This window comes from Mauremys reevesii, linkage group 1 (assembly GCF_016161935.1).
Source record: "Mauremys reevesii isolate NIE-2019 linkage group 1, ASM1616193v1, whole genome shotgun sequence".
In the NCBI taxonomy this organism is placed as follows: domain Eukaryota; kingdom Metazoa; phylum Chordata; order Testudines; family Geoemydidae; genus Mauremys; species Mauremys reevesii.
Window position 1 is genome coordinate 39,524,734 of NC_052623.1, and position 21,355 is coordinate 39,546,088.

At 40.0% G+C, this 21,355-nt stretch overlaps 1 long non-coding RNA gene across 1 annotated transcript in view; it reads right to left on the bottom strand.

Moving 5' to 3' along the window:
• LOC120392786 overlaps nt 1-21,321 on the bottom strand; it is a 37,598-nt gene extending 16,277 nt beyond the window's left edge. The window contains exons 1-2 of the long non-coding RNA XR_005591801.1: nt 21,290-21,321; nt 20,972-21,122 (exon numbers count right to left, since the gene is read on the bottom strand). This is a non-coding gene — a long non-coding RNA (uncharacterized LOC120392786). The remainder of the gene's footprint in view (nt 1-20,971; nt 21,123-21,289) is intronic.
• Nucleotides 21,322-21,355: the final 34 nt, after the last annotated feature.

Consider the following 21,355-nt stretch of genomic DNA (forward strand, 5'->3'; position numbering starts at 1 on the left):
AAAGGCTGCACTAATTTTTACTGACTGCGAATGACTCCAAGGGTATATCTACATAGCTGGGGTGTGTGATTTCCATTTTGGGCAGACATATACATGCTAGCTCTGCTTGAGTCAATGCAGCAGAGCGGCTGCAGTGGCCTGGTCCTTGGCTTGGACCAGTCAGACACACTACTATTTTTAAGTGCTAGCTTGTGCATAGCTAGTGCATGTACGTCTACACAAGCTGGAAATTACACTGCCCAGTTACTATGTAGAGATACCTAAAGTGTAAGGTAGCCCTAGCCACACTGCCTTTATCCCAGCCACACCCACTTTGTTGGCAGCTGTGAGGTTACCAAAACAACAGCCACTACAGCAGCTCCTGAAGATTCCCTTACACAGAAGAGACACTCCTGTGGCCAGATCTGGTGGGTTTAAGGCTGCTGGACACATAGAATGGTGGGAATGCACTACAGATAGTGTCCTAATCTCATTCTGAATCTGTGCAGAGCCTCTATCATAAATCTGTGAGCTATAAAATAAACAAACAGAGATTTGAAAGCATATTGGATTGTGGAGGACTCTCCTCATGCAACATCAGCTAGAAAGGATCTTGGCATTTATGGACAAGTCTGTCCTGAAAATGTTCCCCATTTCTTGATTCCCCACAAAATAATTGAATGTGTGAGAGTAATCCTAATTTGTGTAAATAAACCTGTTACGTAGCTCTAGGAATAGACAGTTCAGAGAAATGTAAATAACCTTTGAATTGTTTGAATGGGTCCAGCATATTTTGAATCATTCTGAAGATAGAGTAGCCACAAAAACACACAAAAAGTTTTGGAGATCATAATCCATTTTAATATATTTCAAATTTGGGGACCCATAAGCATGTCATTGCTACTTTTAAACAACATTTGGCCAGTAGTGCATTTGTAATTCTAAAGGATCTTCATCAAAACTTACTTTGAATTCATATTTTATATATTTATGCTGCATGGTATAGTGTACCATGCAGATACATTAATCCAAAGCAAACTGGGCAGATGGAACTTGTTTTGAGATTCTTAGTTATTCAGTTTTATCGTTAATGTCTGCAATCTGCATAAATGCATCTTGATGTATAAAGCTGTGACATTCAGAAATATCCTCTATAATTACTTCTGATCTTTGAAAATGCTTTTAGCCAGACAAAACCCTTATAATCTTTTTTCATACTTTTTCAATAATTATGCTTTCTTAAAAATGAAAGTTTGCAAGGATTTATGTCCTGCTGGATGCCTTTTCTTATGAGGCACAGCCACTAGAACTGTGCTTTTTATTCAAGTCTAAACACATGGGCTTTGGACTGAGAATTCTGGAGGTCTGGTTTCCCCTTTGCAAAAGTATGATTCCAGCAACACAGTAAAAATTGGAATGCAGTAGAGACAGCTCAGAATTAAGGAGAGATGTTGGCAGAATTGTTGACTCATGAAACCAAACCTCAAAAGCCAAAGAAGGAGGCTTTGTAGAAGGAAAGCCATGGTCTGATGAGAGAAAGAAACCACTGTTTCAGACAAAATTGCTGTCCTCCTAGACTTCCTTTATCTGGACTTGCATTGTTAATATCTTCTCCTGTGTCATCAATTCTGGCTGTTGCATCTCCCCTTTCTACCTCCATCCCACAAAATGTAACTTACTTAAAAAAAATATGAACAAACAAACATCTACTAACCCCTCCCCCCAAACTAAATCACCTTTTTTCTTTCCTTTTGTTTCCCTCTCCCTAAGCTATGTCTAACTTAGGCCCCAATTCCACAAACACACATGCATAATGTTATGTGCCTGAGTGGTCCCACTGAGTTCAATGGAATAAACTCAGGTTATAAAGTTACTTTCATGCGTAAGTGTATGCAGGATCAGGCCTTGAATTGAAATCTCCTTGGGTAAAAGGTCTTGTAAAGCACAATGCATACCAACAGCACAGGAGACAAATAAATAGTAAAAATATTAAAGTCTTGGTGACACTAACATGAGGCTGGAAAAGGTACAGAAAAGGGCAACAAAAATGATTAGGGGTATGGAACAGATTCCAGATGAGAAGAGATGCATAAGACTGGGACTTTTCAGTGTGGAAAAGAGATGACTAAGGGGGCATATGATAGTGGTCTATAAAATCCTGACTAGAGTGGAGAAAGTAAATAAGGAAGTGTTATTTACTACTTCTCATAACACAAGAAAGAGGGGTCACCAAATGAAATTAATAGGCTGCAGGTTTAAAACAAACAAAGGGAAGTATTTCTTCACACAATGCACAGTCAACCTGTGGAACTCCTTGCCAGGAGATGTTGTGAAGGCCAAGACTATAACAGGGTTCAAAAAAGAACTAGATAAGTTCATGGAGGATCAATGACTATTAGCCAGGATGTGCAGGGGTGGTGTCCTAGTCTCTGTTTGCCAGAAGCTGGGAATGGGTGACAGGGGATGGATCACTTGATGATTGCCTGTTCTGTTCATTCCCTCTGAAGCACCTGGCATTATCCACTGTTGGAAGGCAGGATATCTGGCTAGATGGACCATCGGTCTGACCCTGTGTGGCCATTCTTATGTATTTTCTTATGAGGCTTAATGAAAGTTCAGTGAGATCAGGGAGGAATTTAAGTGCTTGAAAAAGGGGGCTGTTTGACAAGACAAAAATATTTATGGCTATTCTGTTTCTCATTGCCCCTTCCTCTTCCCTGCAATTTTCTATATCACATTAGATTTTGAATTGACTAGGCTGGAAGGTGAAGGTTATAGCTGTACTAAGAGAAGATACCACTTTATTCTTTGCTTGTTTGCTTCCAGCAGGTGAAATCTTATTTCTCTCGATCTGAGACTGGGGAAATATGGGCGCTACAATAAAGAGATTTACTAGTAAGCAATTTCTTTTTCTGATCACTCCCTCCCTTTGTTTTTTCTCTCTTCCCTACTGTTTTTCCTTTCTCCCCTTTTCACTTACGTCTTGGCTGCCCCAGAACACCATGCTTCCCTCACAATGGTAATATGAGTAGCAGAATTCAGGTGAAAATGTCTTCTACCAACATTGCTAGGTAAGTACTACGTACAGAGGGGTGAAGGGGAAATAAAGAACTGGGAACTCATTGGTAGGGGAAGCTATATGAACTAAATTGGAAGCTTTCTTCTGCTTCAGGTATTTCTGATAAAGCCATCCCTCTTATGAAGCCTCAAACCTTTTGAAGCCCAGAGAGTCAGAGATTTTTAAAGAAGAGGGAAAGGCATTTGTAAACTTTGAGTTATTCCTCCCTTTCCAAAATAGCCAACTCATTCCTGACTGGGTGTCGACTGCAGCCCTTGCAAATTCATGGATGGAAATTATACTGAAATAGCTAAATCTCTTTCCCAACTGCAATCTAATACTAAGACATCATGTTTTTGAATTAGTTACAATGTTAAAAAGTTTCCCAACATTAATCTGTTCCTCTGCTTTCCAGATGTGATATAGTTCTGTATGTTCTGTCTGTACTTTTTTCTGCGCTGACTGATCTTTCTTCATAACTCAGAGTCTGAAAACCCTAAATAATGTTGATTGTCCTCCATTGCTCCTTTTCAGGCTCAGCAATGCCCTTTCTATAATGTAATGTGTTGTACTCTTTTAGAGTACAATTCCTATGATTATTTTTGGAACCTAGCCTTCATCTCATACTTATTGACTTTGCCAGTCAATCTTCTGAGTTGTACAGAAAGGTCTTTGCAATCGAGATACTGAATATTATGTCATCTCTTCACCTTCATCAATAATTTTAATAGGATAAGAATTCAAGAATATCTGTCTTAAAAAATCTCCTCTGCTTCTCCGGAAAGAACACATATAATCCTTTTGTGTATGCAAATACTAGTGTTTATGGAATATGCCAATTTGACATGCTAGAGAAAGATTAACATCCTTAGTAACTTGAGGATGGCAGATACTATATAAGGCCCAGATCCAACAAAACACTGAAGCAAATGTTTAACTTTAGACATGCTCTGTTCTATATAGGTTTTTACACTGCTTTCATCACTAAAGCATTTGAGTGCCTTTCAGTAGTGCATTTAGCGATGTGACTAACATCTCTCAGGTGGTGTTTGCTCTCTCATTCTTTCCCTAGAGAGAGAGGCTTATGCAAAGCAAGTTTTGGTAGGGTTTTTTTTTAAAATATAAATGTTAGTATGAATTTATGTTAGAAAAGACAAGGTCAAAAATATTACACTTGGAGCAGGTGGTGGTGAGATCTGTGATGCTTCTTAGTTCTTAGGGGTGTGATGGCTTCGGTCACAGAGACCCTCTTGGGACTGTTACCTGACATGCTGGAATTACCTCTGAGCCCATTTTCCCTGCCTTGTTGGGCCAGACACACTAGCCTGCTGCAACACAGACCCAGGTCTGCTCCACGCCACCAAAGCTGCAGACTTTAACCAAAAACTGCTCAGCAAGTCACCTATCTTCAGCACCCAGACACCCAGCTCCCAGTGGGATCCAAACCCCAAATAAATCCATTTTACTATGTATAAAGCTTATACAGGGTAAACTCATAAATTGTCTTCCCTCTATAACACTGATAGAGAGATATGTACAGCTGTTTGCTCCCCCAGGCATTAATCACTTACTTTGGGTTTACTAATAAACAAAAGTGATTTTATTACGTATAAAAATGTGATTTAAGTGGTTTCAAGTAATAACAGACAGAACAAAGTAAGTCACCAAGCAAAAATACGCAAGTCTAAGCCTAATATGTTAAGAAACTATTTAGAGGTAAAATAAGATCTTCCAATAAGCTTCTTTCACAGAATAGACTCCTTCCTAGTCTGGGTCCAATCCTTTCCCTGGTACAGTCCTTGTTAGTTCCATCTTAGGTGAAAAGCAGGGGTGTTCCCATGACTGGCAGCCCCTTTGTTCTGTTCCACCCCCATTTATATCTCTGGCACAAGGCGGGAATTTTTTGTCTCTCCGGGTCCCCACCCCTCCTTCTAAATGGAAAAGCACCAGGTTTAAGATGGATTCCAGTGTCAGGTGACATGTTCACATGTCCTGTGAGACCCCAGCCTCCATTCTTCCAGGCTGGCTCACAGGCACCCAGGAAGGTTTGCAAGTAAACAGAGCCATTTACAGGTTATTGATTCTGAAGCACCCTTAATGGATTCCACTTAATGGATTTACATCAGTAATACAAGTTTATATCTTATTTTCCTAACTTCAGACATAGAAATAATATTGCAAACAAATAGGATGAACACACTCAGTAGATCAAAAGCTTTGTAATGATACCTTACAAGAGACCTTTTGCATGAAGCATATTCCAGTTACATTATATTCACACTCATGAGCATATTTTCATAAAACATTATGGAGTGCAATGTCACAGCGGGATTTCATTCCAGTCTCAGACTGGACCCTGAGAAAGTTCCGTATCCCACACAATTAATATTTTACCCTTATTGCAGAGAGTTCCAGTATGTCAGAGGAGTTGTCAGAGGAGTGAAATTGTAAATCAAAGTATTCATCCTTAGATCTTAGATATTCTGGGCTCAGGCAACGGACAACCTTGAAAATAAGATCTTGAATAAGATGTGAAATTCTATGCAAAGACATTATAGAAAGCAGAGGACAGGCTTGATATGCTTTGAAGTAGCCAACATTGCTGAGGAGACACACTGCAGTGTTCTGTATTTGTTGGGGTTTCATAAGTGTTGAAGGCTTCAAGACCAGGTGTATTGCTGTAGTCCAGCCAAAAAGTGATGAATAATGAAGGAATGAATAACTGAGGCCAGGTCATTGTCTGCCAGGATGGCATGCAGTCTCTTAACTGACCAAAGATGATAGAAACTGGTACTTGTGCATTCTGCTGTGCGAGAGTTTAGCATCAGTGAGGAATCCAAGAGTAACCCTAGACTATATATTGAATTGACCAATTGTGGATGTGAACCTTCAGCCAAAGGATATTGCACCATGTTTCAAACTCTTAAAAATATTTTCCTTTGCCCACCATCATCACCTCTGTCTTGCTAAAGTTCACCTTCAGCTAGCTGTTCCCTTCATCAATGAGCTGATTTCTTCCAAGTACCGGGCCATGTTGGTGGTAGTGGTGGTCATCCGTGTTGAAGGAAAAGTAGAGCTGTGTCTCAATATTTCTGGCACTTGAGTCTGTCATTTCACCAGTTCACCCAGTGGTTGCATGTTGATGTTGAAAAGGACTAGAGAGAGAATTTATCCTTGTGGGACTCCACAAATGAGGGATCTAGTGCAGGAGCTGCAGTTTCTTATCACTACTCATTGGATGTGTCCCTCTAGGATGGACTAAAGCCATTTTAGTGCATTTACCTTGACCCCTGTGTGACATTATTGACAGGAACTGTGACCATATAGATCATTGTTGCAACCAAGGTCCTATAGTTGCACCAAATCTTGTACAAAGGTGGTCAAGTAGGATATCTATAGAAAGGTTGTAATTTTCTGGTCGTGATTATTCTGTCTGTATGTGTGTATCATTTTTGTATTTGAAATTATGAATATTGGCTATGTACTTATATCTCAATGTGTTTGATTCTAAGTAGCCTCAGTGAAGCATTTGGTCAGCTTCTTGAGAAAGGACTATTCTTAGTAAGTGCCCAATCAAGAAACACATAACTAACAATGGACTTTGGGAGATGCCAATCCACATCTGAGCTTTCCTGGGAACATTCAAACTAACATGTAAACTATGGCATCGGTCTGCAAAAAGCTGAATCATTCATGGACATGTGACTTGCCCAGTTGGCTACAAACTCCATCTTGTTGCTGTGACTTTGGACAGAAGAACAAAGGAGAGAGAATATAAAAGGCCTTGGAAGCCTCTCCATTTTGTCTTCAGCTGGCTCAAGAGATGGTCTCTCCACCCCAAAGAGATGCCTGAAAGAAACTGAAACAAAGGACTGTAACTACAGGGGTGTGAGTGATTGCTGGACCCAGGCCATAAACTACAACATTGGTCTGAAAAGGACTGGGCCCAGACTAGGAAGGAATCCAGTCTGTGAAAGAAGCTTATTGGAACATCTCTGAGGATGAGATTTATTTGTATTCAGTTTCCTACTGTATTAGGCTTAGACTTGAATGTTTTGTTTTATTTTGCTTGGTAACTTACTTTGTTCTAGCTGTTATTACTTGGAACCACTTAAATCCTACTTTTTATACTTAATAAAATCACTTTTTGCTTATTAATTAACCCAAAGTAATTAATACCTGGGGGAGCAAACAGCTGTGCATATCTCTCTATCAGTGTTATAAAGGGTGGACAACTTATGAGTTTACCCTGCATAAGCTTTATACTGAGTAAAACATATTTATTTGAGGTTTGGATCCCATTGGGAGCTGGGTGTCTGGGTGCTAGAGACAGGAGCACTTGCTCAGCCGTTTCCAGTTATGTCTGCAGATTTGTGGGTGTGGGTCAGACCCTGGGTCTGTGTTGCAGCAGATTAGTGTATCTGGCTCAACAAGATAGGGTTCTGGAGGCCCAAACTGGCAGAGAAAACAGGGTCAGAAGTAGTCGCAGCACATCAGATGACAGTCCCAAGGGGGTATCTGTGACCCAACCCATCAGCAGAATCTCATGATCAACAGTGTCAAGTGCTACAGAGAGGTCCAGGAGGATGAGAATGGATGTCCTCTATCCATTGTCTGAAGGAGGTCATCCATCAGTGCCACTAAAATGGCTTCAGTTCCATGTCCTGGCCTAATTCAAGATTGTGCCAGAATGTTAACTTCACTTAGGTGAGCTTATGGTTGGGCCTTTGGCTAGCTTCTGTATGAGTTTGCTGTGGAATGGTAGGTTTGACACTGGGTGGTAGTTGGTTAGAGCTGATGTATCAAGGGTGGGATGAATAGTCCTCAATGTCAATGGGACTATTCGTGCTTAAAGATAAGCATATGCTAAAGTGATTTCCTGGATTGGGACTCAAATAATTAAGATTGATAGACAAATAGAAAAGTATTTATATACAGAACAAGTTCAGCTTCATTGCAAGCTTCAGCACAAAGATATTTTCATTTGAATTTCTTGTATATCTAGTGATATTTCTCAGGAATTAATAGAATCATAGAATATTAGGGTTGGAAGGGACCTCAGGAGGTCATCTAGTCCAACCCCTTGCTCAAAGCAGGACCAATCCCCAGACAGACTCCCCTGTTACATTTGTGTGAATGGAAGTGGTTTTAGCAAGAAAATAATTAACACCACCAATTTATAGGGTGATGTATATTTTCCCCTGCAAGTGCTTTGGCTAGTATGTAGAAGGAAGAGAGCCTTTGCTCTGTGCACTCTGTACCCATCTCTACCCTACTTGCTCTTGAGGTGGGTATCTGCTGTGAAGCCACTGTGTTCCCAGAGCTGTGATCCAAGGAACCTAGTGGAGTGAGTGAAATCCTCCCTCCCTCCCTCCTACTCTCCTGTGAAGCTACATCTGGACTAGGCACAATCTAGCCCTTACTAAGGTCCAGTGTGAAAGCTCATTGAAGTCAATGGAAAGAATTCCATTGATATCAATGGGCTTTGGATCAGGCCCTATGTTATTATATTATTTACTAAATCAAGTAAGTTTTCACTTGCCATCTCAGAGATGTATAGTATCTTTGACTCAGACTACATCAAAAACAACGGGTAAACAGCAATCAGGGAGAGAAGTGACTTTTATTATACATAGAACAAGTAACAGAGTATCACACATTTCAGAAAGTGTGTGCTAAGCCGAAAACTGTCACAGCTTCGCCTCCTCAGTGATATTAGAATGCCATTTGGACCTCTTCTAGAAGCCCATGGAACTACAATTTATTTTTACTATTTATTATTACAATTTATTTTTCAAAAAAGAATTAAGCTGCAGACACTTCAGACTTTGTGCACTGTCTGGCTAGCTGTCCATAAAAACAACAACATCTATTGACCTTGTATTCCTGCAGTTGAAAGCAGTCTGTGAATAACAAACTTACACCACACAAGCTTTTTTTAATGCTCTCTCTCCTTTTATGCATAAATATTTTAAATTAGTAGCCACTGTTCAGGATGATAAATATTCAGCCTGAATAGCTTCTCTTACAATTTAGACATGGCTTTTTTTTTTTTAAAGCTGGAAGAACATTAAGTATTCATTCAGTTCCTCAAAATGAAATCTTCAAAGGATTATCTAAGGTCCTGACCTATTCCTTCCATACCGGAAGTGCCAATGGATTTTGTTGGGTGTTTTGGGTATGCAAGGAATGCAGGAACCGGGCCTTATAGTGATGTGAGACTAATGAAAGAATGCAGGGTGGATTTTCAAAAGGGAGATAAGTGAAACTAAGTGGGAGCTGGATGCTGAGTTCTCTTAGGCTCCTTTGAGTCCCAAGGTCATAAGTATCATCGAATATTTTTAAATGATCACAGTAGATATACTGCATATTGTATTCATGGAGAATTACTAGAAAAGGTAGATAGATCATATACAGCATGTAAAAAAGAACACAAATAGCAGAGGTTCTAACAGCCCTTTCGGCCTGGATGGGTACCAATGGCTGTCTGCTTATCCATGCTCTCATGCCTTGATTTTTCTCTTTTGTTTTCTGATTTCAAAGCAGCCACCTCTTTCTTGTCTTCTGCTCCAAAGGATTACATATCCCTTCCCCACTCTGCTCTGGATCTGTTCTTATCTTGACCCCAACCTCTCTATTGTCTCTTTATAAAAACTCTGCTTCATTCTGAAGTAAAAGATTGGAGAAATGACCAGGAAAGAATATAAAAATATTGCTCAGGCATGCAGGAGTGAAATCAGGAAGTCCAAATCACACTTGGAGTTGCAGCTAGCAAGAGATGTTAAGAGTAACAAGAAGGGTTTCTTCAGGTATGTTAGCAACAAGAAGAAAGTCAAGGAAAGTGTGGGCCCCTTACTGAATGAGGGAGGGAACCTAGTGACAGGGGATGTGGAAAAAGCTAACGTACTCAATGCTTTTTTTGCCTCTGTCTCATGAACAAGTTCAGCTCCCAGACTACTGCGCTGGGCAGCACAGCATGGGGAGGAGGTGACCAGCCCTCTGTGCAGAAAGAAGTGGTTCAGGACTATTTAGAAAAGCTGGATGAGCACAAGCCCATGGGGCCAGATGCACTGCATCCGAGGGTGCAAAAGGAGTTGGCAGATGTGATTGCATAGTCACTGGCCATTATCTGTGAAAACTCATGGCGATCAGGGGAGGTCCCGGATGACTGGAAAAAGGCTAATGTAGTGCCCATCTTTAAAAAAGGGAAGAAGGAGGATCCAGGGAACTACAAGTCAGTCAGCCTCACCTCAGTCCCTGGAAAAATAATGGAGCAAGTCCTCAAGGAATCAATTCTGAAGCACTTAGAGGAGAGGAAAATGATCAGGAACAAGCAGCATGGATTCACCAAGGGCAAGTCATGCCTCACTAACCTAATTGCCTTCTATGACGAGATAACTGGCTCTGTGGATGAGGGGAAAGCAGTTGACATGTTATTCCTTGACTTTAGCAAAGCTTTTGATACGGTCTCCCACAGTATTCTTGCCAGCAAGTTAAAGAAGTATGGGCTGGATGAATGGACTATAAGGTGGATAGAAAGCTGGCTAGATCATCATGCTCAGCAGGTAGTGATCAATGGCCCCATGTCTAGTTGGCAGCTGGTATCAAGCGGGGTGCCCCAAGGCGTGGTCCTGGGGCTAGTTTTGTTCAATATCTTCATTAATGATCTGCAAATGACACTAAACTGGTAGAGTGGTAGATTCACTGGAGGGTAGGGATAGGATACAGAGGTACCTAGACAAATTGGACCAAAATAAATCAGCTGAGGTTCAACAAGGACAAGTTCAGAGTCCTGCACATAGGATGGAAGAATCCCATGCACTGCTACAGACTAGGGACAGAATGGCTAGGCAGCAGTTCTGCAAAAAAGGACATAGGAGTTACAGTGAACAAGAAGCTGGATATGAGTCGACAGTGTGCCCTTTTTGCCAAGAAGGCTAACGGCATTTTGGGCTGTACAAGTAGGGGTATTGCCAGCAGATCGAGGGACGTGATCTTTCCCCTCTATTTGACATTGGTGAGGCCTCATCTGGAGTACCGTGCTCACACTACAAGAAGGATGTGGAAAAATTGGAAAGAGTCCAGCGGAGGGCAACAAAAATGTTTAGGGGGCTGGAGCACATGACTTATGAAGAGAGGCTGAGGGAACTGGTTTCAGAGTAGCAGCCGTGTTAGTCTGTATCTGCAAAAAGAACAGGAGTATTTGTGGCACCTTAAAGACTAACAAATTTATTTTAGCATGAGCTTTCGTGAGCTGCAGCTCACTTCTTCGGATGCATAGAATGGAACACACAGACAGGAGATATTTATACATACAGAGAACATGAAAAGGTGGAAGTATGCATACCAACAGGAAGAGTCTAATCAATTGAGATGAGCTATCATCAGCAGGAGGAAAAAAAACGTTTTGAAGTGATAATTAAGATGGCCCATAGAAGGTGTGAGGAGAACTTAACATAGGGAAATAGATTCAATTAGTGTAATGACCCAACCATTCCCAGTCTCTGTTTAGGCCACAGTTAATTGTATCTAGTTTGCATATTAATTCGAGTTCAGCAGTTTCTCTTTGGAGTCTGTTTTTGAAGTTTTTTTGTTGCAAAATTGCCACCTTCAAGTCTGTCACTGAGTGGTTAGAGAGGTTGAAGCGTTCTCCCACTGGTTTTTGAATGTTATGATTCCTGATGTCAGATTTGTGTCCATTTATTCTTTTGCGTAGAGACTGTCCGGTTTGGCCAATGTACATGGCAGAAGGGCATTGCTGGCACATGATGGCATATATCACGTTGGTAGATGTGCAGGTGTACGAGCCCCTGATGGCGTGTCTGATGTGATTAGGTCCTATGATGGTGTCACTTGAATGGATATGTGGACAGAGCTGGCATCGGGCTTTGTTGCAAGGATAGGTTCCTGGGTTAGTGTTTATGTTGTATGGTGTGCGGTTGCTGGTGAGTATTTGCTTCAGGTTGTGTGTTCCATTCTATGCATCCGAAGAAGTGAGCTGCAGCTCACGAAAGCTCATGCTAAAATAAATTTGTTAGTCTTTAAGGTGCCACAAGTACTCCTGTTCTTTTTGAGGGAACTGGGAATGTTTAGTCTGCAGAAGAGAAGAATGAGGGGGCATTTGATAGCTGCTTTCAACTACCTGAAAGGGGGTTCCAAAGAGGATGGATCTAGACTGTTCTCAGTGGTACCAGATGACAGAACAAGGAGTAATAGTCTCAAATTGCAGTGGGGGAGGTTTAGGTTGGAAATTAGGAATATCTTTTTCACTAGGATCGTGGTGAAGCACTGGAATGGGTTACCCAGGGAGGTGGTAGAATCTCCTTACTTAGAGGTTTTTAAGGTCGGGCTTGACAAAGCCCTGACTGGGATGATTTAGTTGGGGATTGGTCCTGCTTTGAGCAGGGGGTTGGACTTGATGACCTCCTGAGGTCCCTTCCAACACTGATATTCTATGATATTCTATGATTCTATTTCCCATTGAATTTCCACAAGTGAATTCCCATTTCTCAAAGATCTTGTTCAGAGCAAGAGTGAGTGACAAAAGCAGCAGCACACAAGTTCTTCTTGTGTCTTTTTTAACCTCTTCTCTCTGACTTTCCTCTAAACAATCTCGCTTGATCTCCTTTTTCTTCTTTTCCAAGTCTGATCTGTCTTTCTCATGTTTCTTTCTCTTTTAAGTCTCTCCATCTCTGCTAAGTGAACCCCAAAATGCTGTGAGAGTTGCTTTGCTTTGGTAAGAAAACATAAGTCTGGATAGTTATCAGAAATTCTTTGACATGCAAAAAAAAAAGGGGGGGGGCAAAAAAGAATTTTAACTATGTCCACTGGTCTGGAAATCTCACAAGTTCTTTTTGTCTTTTATTTTTAAAATCACTGGATAAGATATTGCTAGTTTAGGTATTCCTTGCATTTATAATGGGAAGTAATGGAAGAACTGGTAGTAGGTTACTTCTCAGCAGAGAGGTAAAATAAAACTTTGACAGCACATTCCCTTTTTCCAGGTGGGCCAGGAAGCCAATCAGCATAGCAGACTGGATTGCTCAGAGCATTGTTAATAGAATTTGGAGCTACTCCACTCTGGTCCAGGCAGGTAGAGACCTTCTGACATTTTGACACATCATTACCGAATGGTCTACATACAATTAATGTGTTCATGTGATGGCATGCACCCACCTCTCGTGAGCACCTCCTGTCAGCTGGTTGCAATCCTGCACTCTCTCTGCTCTTGCTGCCCCCTGGTTGGCTGCCAATCTTGCTAGGCAAGTCTTTAGTGTCTCAGTCCTCCAGCTAAGTCACCAAGTCCACAAGTATAAAGTGTCTAATCCTTCAAGGTACTGTGTGCCTCCGAGCACATGATGAGTGCTCTAAATCCCACTGAAATCAATGAGCATTGACGGTGCTAAACACTTTGCAGGAGGTGCTTAGCACCTTTAGAAGTTTACCAGTAAATACTCTCTTACTGAAAGAAGTTATAGCTTGAAGTTTAGGGGTGTACTTATTTCTAATATTTACCAGTGGAGAAAATAGTCTATTATGGCTGTGCTTATAGAAAAGATGGGTAAATATACGCAGAATTTGGTTAATTTTCTATACAGTTAATATTGATTTTTTTTTTGCCTTAGAGTAGACAGCTCAATTCTGAAAAGGGATAAGTAACATAATTAAATAAGAGCTGTTTCCATCTACAAAGATAAAAGGTTTTGTGGAAGCTGGTTTCAGACCAAATTTCTCCCTCATCTAATCCATGAACTGGGTGGCACGTATAGTACACAGTAATTTGTTTTTATCTTCTGCAATTTGATGTTGATTATAGCTGCCTCTAGAGAATAAGGTGTGAATGTGACATTGCATGAGCAATCTGCAACAAGGAAAGAATGGTAAATGAAGTTTGTCTAGTAGTCAGGAGTCATGCTGTAGAATTGCCAGTGGGCAGTTTGACAATAAAACCCCATTGCTACAGAGATTAGCTGAGATTTGTATCATGTTGAAGGTAGAATTGTTTTGGAAAGAGGAGAATTACACTTATAATAATACTGTTGGGACTGTCAAGCAATTAAAAAAATTAATCGTGATTAATTGCGCTGCTAAACAATAATAGAATACCATTTATTTAAATATTTTGGATGTTTTTCACATTTTCAAATATATTGTTTTCAATTTCAACACAAAATAAAAGTGTACAGTGCTCACCTTATATTTATTTTTATTATAAATATTTGCACTGTAAAAATGATAGAAATAGCATTTTTCAATTCACTTAATACTAGTATTGTAGTGCAATCTCTTTATCATGAAAGTTGAACTTACAAATGTAGAATTATGCACACCAAAAAAATTGCTTTCAAAAATAAAATAATGTCAAACTTTACAGTCTACAAGTCCACTCAGTCCTACATCTTGTTCAGCCAATTGCTCAGACAAACAAGTTTGTTTACATGTGCAGGAGACAATGTTGCCTGCTTCTTGCTTACAATGTCACCTGAAAGTGAGAACAGGCGTTCGCATGGCATTGTTGTAGCCGATATTGCAAAATATTTACATGCCAGATGCGCTAAAGATTCATATGTCCCTTCATGCTTCAACCACCATTCCTGAGGACATGCATCCATGCTGATAATGGGTTCTGCTCAATAATGATCCAAAGCAGTGCAGATCAACGCATGTTCATTTTCAGCATCTGAATCAGATGCCACCAGCAGAAGGTTGATTTTCTTTTTTGGTGGTTTGGGTTCTGTAGTTTCTGCATCAGAGTGTTGCTCTTTTAAGACTTCTGAAAGCATGTTCCACACCTCATCCCTCTCAGATTTTGGAAGGCACTTCAGATTCTTAAACCTTGGGTCGAGTGCTGTAGCTATCTTTAGAAATCTCACATTAGTACCTTCTTTGCATTTTGTCAATCTGCAGTGAAAGTGTTCTTAAAACGAACAATATGCTGGGTCATCATCCAAGACTGCTATAACATGAAATATATGGCAAAATACAAGTAAAACACAGAGCTGGAGACATACAATTCTTCTCAAGGAGTTCAGACACAAATTTAAATAACACATTATTTTTTTTAAACAAGCATCGTCAGCATGGTAGCATGTCCTCTGGAATGGTGGCCAAAGCATGAAGGGGCATACGAATGTTTAGCACAGGGGTTGGTAACCTTTCAGAAGTGGTGTGCTGAGTCTTCATTTATTCACTCTGATTTAAGGTTTCGCGTGCAAGTAATACATTTTAACGTTTTTAGAAGGTCTCTTTCTATAAGTCTAAAATATATAACTAAACTATTGTTGTATGTAAATTAAATAAGGCTTTTAAAATGTTTAAGAAGCTTCATTTAAAATTAAATTAAAATGCAGAGCCCCCCGGACTGGTGGCCAGGACCTGGGCAGTGTGAGTGCCACTGAAAATCAGCTTGCGTGCCGCCTTCGGCACCCGGGCCATAGGTTGCCTACCCCTGGTTTAACATATCTGGCATGTAAATATCTTGCAATGCTGGCTACAAAAAAGTGCCATGCGAATGCCTGTTCTCACTTTTAGGTGACATTGTAAATAAGAAGGGGCAGCATTTTCTCCTGCAAATGTAAACAAACTTGTTTGGTTTTGCTATTGGCTGAACAAGAAATAGGACTGAGTGGACTTGTAGACTCTAAAGTTTTACAGTGTTTTGTTTTTGAGTGCAGTTATATAACAAAAAAAAGATCTACATTTGTAAGTTGCACTTTCACAATAAAGAGATTGCACTACAGTACTTGTATGAGGTGAATTGTAAAATAATGTTTCTTTTGTTTATCATTTTACAGTGCAAATATAATAAAAAAATATAAGTTGAGCACTGTACACTTTGTATTCTGTGTTGTAATTGAAATCAATCTATTTGAAAATGTAGAAAAACATCCAAAATATTTAATAAATTTCAGTTGGTATTCTAATGTTTAACAGTGTGATTAAAACTGTGATTAACTGCGATTAATTTTTTTAATCACAATTAATTTTTGAGTTAATCATGTGAGTTAACGGCGATGAATCGACAGCCCTAAATACTATATAACACTTATAGATGAAAATCACTCTGTATATCTCAAATCACTTTGCAAAAGTTACAAAAGAGGAAAGGTGAGGATGAAGAAAAGTGATTTGCCCAGAATCATACACTGGGTCCATTACAGAGCTAGAAATAGTCTACACATCTGCTGTTCTCAGTCCACTAGAATATACAAATGAGGGACAGATTTTCAAAGAGACAGGCATTTAAGACTGACTTTAAATTACTGTGCACACATTTTTCCATGCCTCAGCTTGTTGCATTTGTAACCTCAAGAGCATAGTGTACATCTTTTTTCTGTCTAATGGCTGGCCAACGTAATAGGATGCGAGCCTACTACAGCCACCAGCAGGAGGAGTTACTCCTTTAGTTCAAGTAGTAGCTTAGTGCTGAAAACCCAGAAGTGGAACCCCAGTGAGGGGCTAAGCAGGGGATTGTAATTTATATGCATTTCACATGATACGTCTGATGCTATGACTACATCTTTCAGATTTATTCTGCATAACATCTCTAACAAACAGCCTTTCCTATCCATTCACACAGCTAAAACTTTTCTCATCATCTGCAACATCTTTTTCTCAGGCCTTGACAAATGGCGTCTTGCCCCTCCCATATCCATCCAGAATGCTGTTGCAAAGATAAAATTTTCCTAGCCTCTCACTTTGACCATGTCACCCCTCTCTTTGTAACCCTTCACTGGCTCCCGCTTCTCTATCATATCAAACATAATCTACTTTTCTACACTATCAATGCCCTTCATGATCTATCCCCACACTACCTATCATTTTTTATTCAGTGTTGAAAGGCCATCTCCTGCCTCCAATTGGCCCATGATGTCAGCTTCCATCACCCACTTGTTAAATGTTCAGACAAGCACCTTCTCCCATGCTGCTCCCATGCTTAGGAGAAGCTCCCGTAATCATCCGTAAAATTAACTCATTGTCCTTCTTCAGATCTCTTCTTAAAATTCTCCTCTGCCATAAAGCCTCAAAAAACTTGACAATGGTTAGACTGCTGGTGTGTTGAGACCACTGTCTATTATGCTGACCACTACTGCCTCATTGTTTTCTGGTATTTCCCCATCGATCTGTCTGTATTCATTTGCTGTCTCTTATTTTGCAGGGACCGTCTTTTTGTTCTGTGTTTGTACAGTGCTTAGTACAATGGGTCCTGATCCATGACCTGGGTCCCAAGAAGCTATGATACTATAAATAATAAATAATGATGCTTTGATTAGATAATTAGACATCTGTAATGTCATCAGCTAAAATGTGGTGTTTATGCATTGTGGTTTATGGAGTCCTGCAGGAGTTTTTGGTTTTCTCTAACACAATAGATCCTTTGCAGAGAAAAATCCAGTGCATCTTTCTGGAATTTACTGAACATTGTGGTGAGTTCACACAAAGGCTGAAGTTATCATAAGAATTACAATTGTTTTTGTACAATTCTGCAAGTAGATGAGGTGATGACTTGAGACAGTCGGACCGGACATACAAGAGGAAATAAACTGTGGTTCTGGCATTCATCTGCAACTTCTCTACATCCAGAGGCCATTTCTACACAAGGACTATTAGTATTGGCCGGTGTGGGAGGGACAAGGCTGTGCCGTAGCTGAAGATAGGCTTACTGGGCTATAATGTGTTGGTTTGGATAGCAATATGCTGACTAGTTTGCATGTGTTCTATTGGCTGCTAATGAAAGGACTCAGAACCACATGAGTATTTTATGATTATCTTACCCTCTAAGGGTTGGCCTACAAAGAAGACAGAAGCCTTAATATTACAGTCAGCTAACAGAGATTCTTCTTAGTGCATGGGGTAGTGGTCTCTTATTTTAGGTCAGAAGGTCAGGCATTCTGTGTTCACTATGCAATATGTATTTGATTAAAAAATTTATATATTATATATGATTGTAACTAATGACTGGAAAAACAATTTAGCTCCCTTTTCAAGACTACTCAATTTTACTTATGTATTCTAATCTTATAAATTAGAATTTACAATCCAACTACAGAATTTACATCATATTGCATATTCACCAGTGCTGTCTCCTAGAAATGGAAATTCCACCACGTCCCCTTCCAGATTATTCCAGTTTCATAGATCTGACTCATTTCCTGCTCTTCCTTCTAAAATTTATTTTCTTAATTTCATCCCATTGTTTAACTTGTAGCCATTATATCGGTTCACAGCTAATGTCAGTGCAATATCATGCTGATAAGATTGACAGTATCAGGGCACACTACTTCTTTCAGTCATGTCTTCCTTTATCCTTTGTGAAAATTAATGTATTGCTGATTGGGGATGTCACAATTTTCGGCAGCACCACACAGCCACATCATCTTCAGACTCCTGAGCTGCTTAGCTTATTAAAGCTATTTAAAAACTTGGCATCAGCCTTTACTAGAGTTGTGAATCATTCTATTGTATCAAAACAATATTTCTGTCAATTCAAGTGATTTTAAAATGAGACTGATCTGATCTGACCTTTCACATCCGGTGGTGCACAGCTGGTTCTATTGCTCTCAGATGCATTCAGAAATGTGACTACTTGGGGCTTTATGAGGCTGAAGGGAAAATACTTTCTCATTAAAGAATTGTGCCTTCTTAGGTGAGATCAGCTAATAGTGACAGCTCTGCAATAGCACTAAAAGTAAAATATGTTTGCAACATACTTGTATTTAACTGTTGTTTATTAATGCTTAAATACCAACTGTTCAGGTTATATAGTAACAAAATGTCACTCTGGAATTAACTGAATTACACTCTCTGTGATCCTTTAAAATGAACTTGCTGTAGACAATAATTAAAGTGCTCTGACAGTATCCTACCAACTTTTAAATTCTCTCTCTCTTTCCATTTGTCACAGGTAACAGCCTGTCCGGATTTTGGAAGTGTATAGGTTGTTTTGCCAAATTCCCATTACCCACCACTGTATAAAGTGAATGGTTGTGATTAAAGCATTTTAGTGTATGTGGTTCCAGATTAAATGAAAATGATTTTTAAAGAGAGGAAGGAGTTTTATATTTTTTGGCCACATTTTTCTCTTTCAAGATGTCACTACAGAGCTAGGGTGGTTGTTGTGTTTTGTTTTTTTTAACCTTTACATTACTAACATGGATTGAACTTTAACTTTGGTGTAACAGTTTTTTTTCCTGAAAAATAAAATGTGTTATCATTCTTGTTTTCCTATTTAAGCATTGTCAGAAAGGCAACAGCAAATCCTGCTCTCTGCCACAGAACAATATTCTCTCATCTCAGTAAGTCCACCAAGGGCAACATGCAGACACTATCTGAGCACTATAGGCCTTGTTAGTGTTTAGTTAGGTACCTTCTAATTCAAAGACATAGACAAAAATCCACGGATGAAATCAGGCCCCATTGAAGTCAAAAGGAGTTTTGCAATTGACTTCAGAGGAACCAGGACTTCACCCCATAGGTACAAAAGCACATTTTCAAAAAGCCATTTAGCCTATTTGTACTTCCCTTTAGACAAAGAATAGGAATGAGGAAAGGTTTGTCCCTCCATTTATGATGATTTACACCCAGTTCTGCTCAATGTTTATATAAAACCTTCTTCTGAGTCATTGAGCTGTAGCTGATAGACAGATGTAGTTGATCCCTGGAGTGTCATATCATTATCTTTACTTAGAAGTAAAATTAAACTCTTGTTCGATTAGTAATTCTCTGGGAATCCCTGTTCTACAGAATAGCTGGCATAATTCTTGACTCTGTGATCTATGCCAATACAATACAGGGACACTGCCTTCAGGGGACCCCATGGAATAATTATTATAAACTAATGTTAAAAACTGGTAACCCAGTCAGCTCATTTTTCAGAAGCTTTACAATACCTATTTCAAGCCAAAAAAACTTATTAAGAATTGATAGAGAATATATTGTCCTTTAGCATGTCACAAGGATATTATACCTTAGAAAACCATACTACAAACTAAGTATCTACACCAACTTAACTCTGCCTCATATCATAGCCCATCTTCCAAGCTTTACTCTGTCACATACCCTGACCAGTGTTCCACATAAGAGGAGGAGATTCCCACCAGTTGCCACATCACATATGATAGCTTTGTGTATTGAATGTATAATTCCACCTGTATGGTCTGTAGTTCTAGAACCCACATCCAATTTTCCAGTCTGTATTGGATACAAAGGATGTCTCCTTTATGCACAGGGAAGGTGTAGTAACCTTTAGCAATTCTTAGGGCATTTGCCAGACCTGAGATATTTCAAGTCCTCAGGACTAGCCAGTTTTCATAGGACGCTGTGGCTGGGATATCAAAGGGTGTCTTGTAATGAGGAGGAAAGCTCAGGTCTCCTTTGCAGAGCCAGTCCTAGCCAACTCTGCTCTCCTCTGCCATGAACCTCTCCTCCATCTCTGACCTGCCTAAAGATACCTGTCCAATTGCCTTATGCTGCGAGTTCTTTCCTTTCTTTCAAAAGCAGAAGAGGATGGGCAGCTGAGAGAAGCACAGTTAACTGAGAATTCAGAGCAGAGCTTGGGAGGAGAAGTAGCATGGAGCCAATCACAGAGTTTAGGGTGGGACAGAACTAGCATGTAGTTTAGAGTAGAGCTCAGGTTCCAGAGGGCCTGGCATGGGAGTGGAGCTTATGGCCAGCTGGCCTGCTCTTTGGGGACTCACTTTGATTCCTTCAAGATAGGAATAACAAAGAGAAGGGGCTGCGGATTCCTTCTTTACCTGGATGATAAACAGACAGATACAAAGGTGGGGCTGTGGAGGAAGAAAGAGGAGACAAATGAGCCAATGTAACCTGTTCTCCTGGCTCTCCTTGGCATCCCAAAGACCACGGTATGCATTCAGAGATATATAATAGCATTGTATATTAAAGCTGTTACTGCATCACTACAAAAAGACTTACCCAAGCTGTGGTTCTGATAACTTCTCTTTTACTTGGGAGACTGTGTGGTCTAGCAGAATGAGCGTGGACTTGGGTGCCACTAATTCTTGGATTCTAGTCCTGATTGTGTCATGGATTCCTTGTGTGGCATTAGTCATTTCATGTTGTCCATCTGCATAATGACAATAACATTCACAGAGGAGCATTAGTATTGCTTTTGTGCACAAGCACATGCCCTCCCTCCCCCCACAACATACACAGCAAAGACATACAGAGTTATCGCTTTGAGGCTCTAGAAAATATTTTTTTAATAACTTCTGTGGCAGAACTTTGGCTCACCCAATGTTCAGTGCTATCTCTCAAAATTGCTAAGAGGTGAATGCAGCTGCAGCAAACCTCAGAACA